Consider the following 7,359-nt stretch of genomic DNA (forward strand, 5'->3'; position numbering starts at 1 on the left):
AAATAAATAGGAAGTCCGCTTTGCCCTAGAGTGTAAGTGATGAAAACTGTAGCCAGCTGAAGAAGGAAACCTCCAAATGAGAGGAAGGGAGGAGGAAATGGTAAGAGGCATTTGTCAGAAAGATCCTTTTGGCTGTTATGTGAGGGTAAAGGGGAGTTAACTAGGATTAGGAAGAAGTGATTTCAGGTTATTGCACAAGAAAGTTGGAAAAACGAGTAAGACTTTATTGCCACATGCCCATAGAAGGCAGGCAGGCAGGGAGCCGGGCACAGCGGCTCACATCTGTACTCTCAGCACTCAGAAGGCAAGGAGAGAAGTAGAAAAAGTTTGAGCTTAGCCTAGGCTACATAGGACCCTGTCTCAAGAAAACACACAGGCAAAAACAAAGGAAGCCAAGCAAGGAAGTTAACCCTGAGCTGGACTAGAAGTCAGTCCCTAGTAACCTTTACCTGTCTCTTTTGGTGAACTTGAGCAAATCATTTCATTATTATCCTGCTGGATCTCAGGTGTCGTGCTGTGTGTCTGTGTGTTCTTGTCCGAGTGGAGATCAGGTGTCTGCCTCCTTTCTCCAACTTACCTTTTTTAAAAACTACTATTACATTTTTACTGAGTGTGTGTGGCCCTCACCCTCCCTTATTTTTTGAGATAAGGTCTCTTACTGATCTTGGAGCTCAGCAGTTGGCTAAACTGGCTGGTTGGCTAACGAGTCCCAGGGATTCTCCAGGTTTCCATCTCCCCAGTGCTGGGATTCTAGGGGATCACGATGGCTTTTTACTTTACTGAGTCACCTCCCTAGCCCTGTTTCTTTTGTTTTTAAAGATTTATTTTTATTTTTAATTATATGTATGTGTATATGCCCTGTGTGTGCGTGTATGTACCACGTGTATCTGTGTGTGTATATGTGTCAAGTGTGTGTGTGTGTGTGTGTGTGTGTGTGTGTGTGTGTGTACTTGCACCCATGGAGGTAGATGAGAGTGTCGCATCCCCTGAAGCTGGAGTTACAGTTGGTTGTGAGCCATACTTGGGTCCTCTGGAAGAGCAGCAAGCACTCTCAACAGCAAGCCATCTTTCTAGCTTTCTCCCTTTCCTGTCTTTTGTTTGTTTGTTTTTCTGGCTTTGGGGATCAAAATAGGGCTAATGCATTCTAGATAAACACTCTGCCTCTGAGCTACACTCCCAACCCAAAGGTGCTTTCTTTATCAGATGAAAACACCTAGCCGTCTAGCCTCACCTAGTTGTTGGGAGCCCACAGTGGCTATCAACACACTTTGAAAAGTGCATAATACTAACACTCGTGATTTACTCCTTCTTTCAAACACAGATTGCAAGAGTTCAGGATGCATATTGCTGATCCAGAAAGCTCCAAGCAATGTCATGTGCAAGGCTGCAGAATGAAGGCCTTCAGAGGCTCTTTGGGTTGTTTGGGAAGGGGTCTTATTCTATTCTGTAGCTTAGGCTGGCTTGGAATTCACTACATAAACAAGGTTGGCCTTGAACTTGCAGCAATCCCCCTGCAGCCGTCTGAGTGCTACAATTACAGGAACACACCACCACACCTATCTTGTTGGCTCCCATCCAAATAGCCTAAGTTACTAATTTTTATACTTTTCTAGAGAGATAGCATATAAAGTTTGTGTATATACAATGTATATATATATATATATATATATATATATATATATATATATTTTCCCTATAGTCTATTCCCTTTTTTAATTTTAAAAGGATTGTTTTAGTTTTATTTACTTATTTATTTTATGTGTGTGGGTGTTTTGCCTGGGGTGGACTTATAGACGATTGTGAACCACCATATGGGTACTGGGACAAGAAACACAGTCTTCTGCAAGGCAGCCAGTGCAATCAGACATAGAGGCACATGCCTTTACTCCCAGGACTAGGGAGACAGAGGCAGGTGGATCTCTGAGAGTTCCAGGCTAGCCCAGGCTACATACAGAGACCCTGTCTCAAAACAAGAACTTAGCTGCTGAGCCATCTCTCCAGCACCTCAGCATACCTTTTTGTTAGATAAACATATGACATCCAGTCTCTACCCTGATTTCAAAGAAGAAACATTACATTCATATATTTATTGTTGGGGGACACTAGTAGATGTCAGAGAACAAACTGTAGGAGTGTATTCTCTGCTTTCACCTTGTGGATCTGGGGGATCAAACTCAGGGCACCAGGCTTGGCGGCAAACACTTTACCCACTGAATCAGCTTGCCAGCCGCACCCTGATTTTTTTTTCATCTTAACAATATTCTGAAGATTGCTCCATATCAGTATGCAAAGAGATTTCTTGATCCATTTTATTCTGAGTAATAGCCCAGTGTGTAGTTTTAGCACTGTCTTTTTAACTAACCTCTGATGAGTGCTTGGCTTATTGCCAGGAAATTCTAGGATTTTGAAGAACTGTACCCATCCTGTGCAGCTGTGGTTAGAAGCCCACATTCAGCATCAGGAGTCACATCTCACCACATAGAAAGCTTGAGGCCAGCCTGGGCGTTATGAGACCCTCTCTCAAACTAGTAACAATAATAGTATAAACTGAAACTGGCTTGGCCAGACTGGCATGTCTAATTCTTGAGTAAGGAAACAGGGTTTGTTTGTTTCTTTTAATTTATTTATTCTATGCGTATGGGAATTTTACCTGCATGTATGTCTTGTCTGTGTACCACATGCATGCAAGAGCCAGAGGAGCCAGACGGTTGTGAACTACCTTGTTGGTGCTGGGAATCAAACCGGGGTTCCCTGCAAATGCAGCAAAGGCTCTTGAGCCTTCTCTCTAGTCCCTCTCCCCACTTGGAGACAGGATCCTGTGAGAGCATCCGGGTGTCCCCAGCATACTCCCTGAGTCTGATGCAGGTGAGGTGCCTAACGTGTTTGGTGGCCACGTGAATGATCCAGGCATAGGGAATGTCAAGCAGGCCTTCTGAGGGCTCCACAAGGCTCAGGAGGGGAAATTTTGCTGTTGTCTCAAGTGCTACCTTTGATCTTCACCACTGTTTATAATACCTGGCCTTCCTTACAGATATTTCCTCTGTGTGCTGAGCGTTGTTGACCTTTGTCCAGGGCTTTGGATCATTTTCATAATGCTGGATTGAGGCCCACCAGCCTGAGTCCACATAGGCTGCTGACAGAAACTCCTACCTCAGGTGCCCAGGTGTGGTGGTGCACACCTCAGATCTCAGCACTTGGGAGGTGGAGGCAAGAGGATCAGGAGTTCAAGGCCAGCTTTGGCTACTTGAGACCCTGTCTCAGAGAAGGAGGAGAAGCCCTCTGCTTAGCCTTCTCATGCCTAGTGTCTGCAGGGCATGTACTGGTCTGCAGCTTGGGATCCACCTCTTGTCCTTGGTGGCTCCCTTCCCCTGTCCTCTCAACCCTCGTGCACAACTCCTTCTTTGGATTACCTTAGAGATGCCTGGTTCGCCAGTTTTCCTGTTTTGGGAGCCCCACACAAACATGCCGTAGAAGTACAGAGGGAAGTTTATTTAGGCTAAAGCCTGGCCCACATAATTAGTCTTCTCAAAGCCTCCCACCTTCCTAATTATTGCTATGATGGATACACCTACTCAACTGGTTCCACCCACTTCTCCCCTTCTTTCCCAGTGGAGTTCCCTAGGTGGTTGGAGAGGTGAGGTTGGACCCCAAAGTCCTTGGACTGCAGGATGAGCCCCCTAACTTCTGGGTCTGAACTTTGGGATCATGAAGAACTGCCAGGAAAGAAGGATGACAACAGGGAGAAGCCCCAGGACTCAGTTTCCCCATCTGTAAAATGAGAGGGTTATGTTTTTTTTTTTTTAAAGATTTATTTATTTATTATGTATACAGCATGTATGACTGCAGGCCAGAAGAGGGTGCCAGATCTCTCATTGTAGATGGTTGTGAGCCACCATGTGGTTGCTGGGAATTGAACTCAGGACCTCTGGAAGAGCAGTCAGTGCTCTTAACCTCTGAGCCATCTCTCCAGCCCCGAGAGGGTTATGTTTTATTTGATGATCTCTGAGAGTTATCCCATGCTGACTTTTCACTTCTCCACCACAAACTGTGGCTCTGAACAGGGCATAACCAAGTAGCCCCTGGCACCTCATGGTGGCAGATGTCAACCCTAAAACCAGTCCCTTCTCTCCCTTCATTTTCTTTGTTCACCTTTTTTTCCAAACCCTAGTTGACACCAAGAGTCTTGGGCAGATGTTTATCCAGGGTTGAGCCTTCTCTTCCCTAGACCACACCCTTCTAAGAGACTAGGAACCAGGAACAAACAGAGGCCTGGGCTATATACTCTGGATTTGCTACAGATAGTGTGCTGGTCCACCTGAGTCCTAGAGACTGAAGCAGAGAACTGAGTTCAAAATAACAAGGAGAAGCTGAGTGTTGTGGCGTGCAGCCCTTAGTGCCGGGTAGTTAGGAGACAGAAGTCGGTGAATCACTTGAGCCTTAGTATTTGGAACCAGTCCAGGCAGCATATTAATTCCCATCTCTAAAAGAATAGCCATAGCCAGGCACTTAGGAGACAGAGGCAGGAGGATCAGGAGTTCAGGTCATTTTGGGTCACATAACAAGTTTGGGGCCAGCCAGCCTGGGATTATGATGAAACCCTGTTTCTTTTTTTTTTTTCTTTTTTTTTTTTTTTTTTTTTGGTTTTTCGAGACAGGGTTTCTCTGTGTAGTTTTGGTGCCTGTCCTGGATCTTGCTCTGTAGCCCAGGCTGGCCTCGAACTCGCAAAGATCCTCCTGCCTCTGCCTCCCAAGTGCTGGGATTAAAGGCGTGCGCCACCACCGCCCAGCGAGACCCTGTTTCAAACAACAACAACAACTACAACTACTACTATTAAGGAGGGCGGTGGATAGATGGCTTAGCAATTAAAAGCACTAGATGTTCTTTCAGAGAACCAGGATTTGGTCCCAGACCCCCCAGGATATCTTACAAACAACCATAACTCCAGTTCCAGGGGGGCCAGTACCCTCTTCTAACTGCTGTGCGCACCAGCCACGAAAGGTGTTACAAATACATACATGGAGGAAAAACACATGTATTTAAAAAATAATGAAAAATCAAAAACCTAACTAATTAAAGCACGGTGGTGGTGGTGCACATCTATAATCCAGCATTTGTGAGCAGAAACAGAGGACTTGAGTGTTCCAGGACAGCCTGCGCTTCACAATGAGACCCAGACTCAAGGCACAAACAAAACAAAACAAGCAAACCATAAATACTGATTAAAAATTAATACTAATAAAGTTGAAATGATGTGGGACCATAGCTCAATAGTAGAGTACATATGCCAGATTCAATCCCAAGACCACAGAAGATGAAGAAGAGGAGGAAGAAAAACCCACAAATCAATCTTGTTGACTTAAAAGCAAATGTGAGCTGTGTGTGGTGAAGCACACACCTTTAATCCCCGCAGCACTTGGGAGGCAGAGGCAGGCGGATCTATGTGAGTTTGAGGCCAGCCTGGTCTACAAAGCAAGTTCCAGGACGGCCAGGACTGTTACACAGAGAAACCTTGTCTCAAAAAACAAAAACAAAACGAAAAGGTGTTAGATCCCCTGGAGCTGGAATTAACAGGCGTCTATGAACTAGAACTCATATTGGTGCTGGAACTCAAACTCAGGTCCTCTGGAAGAGCAGTACTTGACCTTAACCACTGAGCCATCTCTCTAGCTCCCCCCACCCCTCTTTTTAAAACAGGACCTTGTGTGTAGCGGAGGGGTGTCAAACTCACTATGGAGTGGAAGATGAGCTTGAACTTGTGATCACCTTAGTACCTTCATGTAGGCATGCACCACCATGCCCAGTTTACATAGTGCCTCGGCTCTACCTCCAGGCTTCGTGCATGCTGGGTAAGCAATCTACAGGCTGAGCCATGTCCCTAACCACCTCCTCAGTTTTCTGAACACCTTCCCTCTTGTGGTGGCAAATGATCCACCACGCCTCCAAGTTCACAGACTACCACAGCTGCCCAGGAGTTTGCCTTTGCCGACAGTCCCATGCGCTTCACCGCTGCAGCCTAGCACCTAAGATGGAATGTTGAATGCGTGGTTTCAACGAAAGTCCTGTGGTTCACTAATGGGCTTGGATTAGTGCCTAGGTCCATCTTCAACCCGGTGAATGTGACTCACCTTACTTGGGCCGGATGATGGGATCAGTCTCCTCTCCCCGCAAGATGGACTGAAGTGGCTTCGATTATCAGGAGGGGAGGGTTGCACATAGAACAGGTTTCATGTTCAGGATGCAGAGCTTCTTCTAGCTGTCCACAACATAGACGTACATTGGAAGCGCGCGCGCGCGCGCGGTACCAGACGTGCTGAGCTCTTGAAGCTGGGCTCATAGGATGACTCCCATTAGCAGAGGATGAGAAAGGGCTTGTCTCTAGGAAGTGGGCTCCTGCACTTCTATCAGATGGAGAACAACACGGGTGGACAGACAGGCCAAGACCTTAGGGTTCTTTCTAGACCAGAACAGTGAACAATTCTAGGCATGGGATCCTTCCAACCTATCCCTCTCTAGGCTGCTCAGAAATCTCTCATCCAAGATCTCATTCTTTCCATGTTAATTCAGGTTGGGGGTGCATGGAGAGGCTGGCAGGCCTTGGCAAAGGGACAGGTCACCTCAGCAAGCACCTTATGCCCTGAAGAGCATTTTTTGTTTTGTTTTGTTTTTGTTTTTTTTTTTTTGTTTGTTTTTTTGTTTTTTTTTTTTTTGTTTTTTTTTTTTTTTTTTTGGTTTTTCGAGACAGGGTTTCTCTGTGTAGCTTTGCGCCTTTTCCTGGAACTCACTTGGTAGCCCAGGCTGGCCTTGAACTCACAGAGATCCGCCTGGCTCTGCCTCCCGAGTGCTGGGATTAAAGGCGTGCGCCACCACCGCCCAGCCTTGTTTTTGTTTTTTGAGACAGGGTTTCTCTGTGTAGCTTTGTGCCTTTCCTGGATCTTGCTCTGTAGACCAGGCTGGCCTCGAACTCACAGAGATCCGCCTGCCTCTGCCTCCCGAGTGCTTGGATTACAGGCGTGCACCACCACCACCACCAGGCTTTGTTTTGTTTGTTTGTTTGTTTTTTTTTTTTTTTTTTTTTTGGTTTGGTTTTTCGAGACAGGGTTTCTCTGTGTAGCTTTGCGCCTTTCCTGGAACTCACTTGGTAGCCCAGGCTGGCCTCGAACTCACAGATATCCGCCTGGTTCTGCCTCCCGAGTGCTGGGATTAAAGGCGTGCGCCACCACCGCCCGGCCCTTTGTTTTGTTTTTTTGAGACAGGGTTTCTCTGTGTAGCTTTGGAGCCTGTCCTGGGAATTACTCTGTAGACAAGACTGGCCTCCAGCTCACAGAGATCTGCCTGCCCCTGCCTCCCAAGTGCTGGGAT

Source organism: Peromyscus californicus, unplaced genomic scaffold (assembly GCF_007827085.1).
Source record: "Peromyscus californicus insignis strain IS unplaced genomic scaffold, ASM782708v3 Scaffold_3__1_contigs__length_106647218, whole genome shotgun sequence".
Taxonomy (NCBI): Eukaryota; Metazoa; Chordata; class Mammalia; order Rodentia; family Cricetidae; genus Peromyscus; species Peromyscus californicus.